Here is a 310-nt window from a genome sequence, read left to right as displayed (position 1 = left end):
CCGGCACCCTTCCAGGCAGAAAGGCCGGCAAGACACTGCAAGTGAGTGCAAGGAGAAGGGGAAGCCTCGGAAAATAGGATGTTTCAGAGGAGGGAGATATGTTTTATATGATACACACACTGCTTCAGGCTGTTCAAATGAGGAATACTTTCTTTTTTTACTTTAAAAATCTGCAGAATGCAAAACCTTGACCTTTCCTTCCTTGGGAGTAGTCGTTTCATTTTTTTTGCATCTCCTCTTAGAGCACTGCCAAGAAAATTTTCTTAATTACCCAAAGCAGTTAAAAGATGCACAGATAAGCAACACTCCC

Source organism: Buceros rhinoceros, unplaced genomic scaffold, assembly GCF_000710305.1.
Source record: "Buceros rhinoceros silvestris isolate BGI_N320 unplaced genomic scaffold, ASM71030v1 scaffold25017, whole genome shotgun sequence".
Classification (NCBI taxonomy): domain Eukaryota; kingdom Metazoa; phylum Chordata; class Aves; order Bucerotiformes; family Bucerotidae; genus Buceros; species Buceros rhinoceros.
This window is presented reverse-complemented; position numbering follows the sequence as displayed.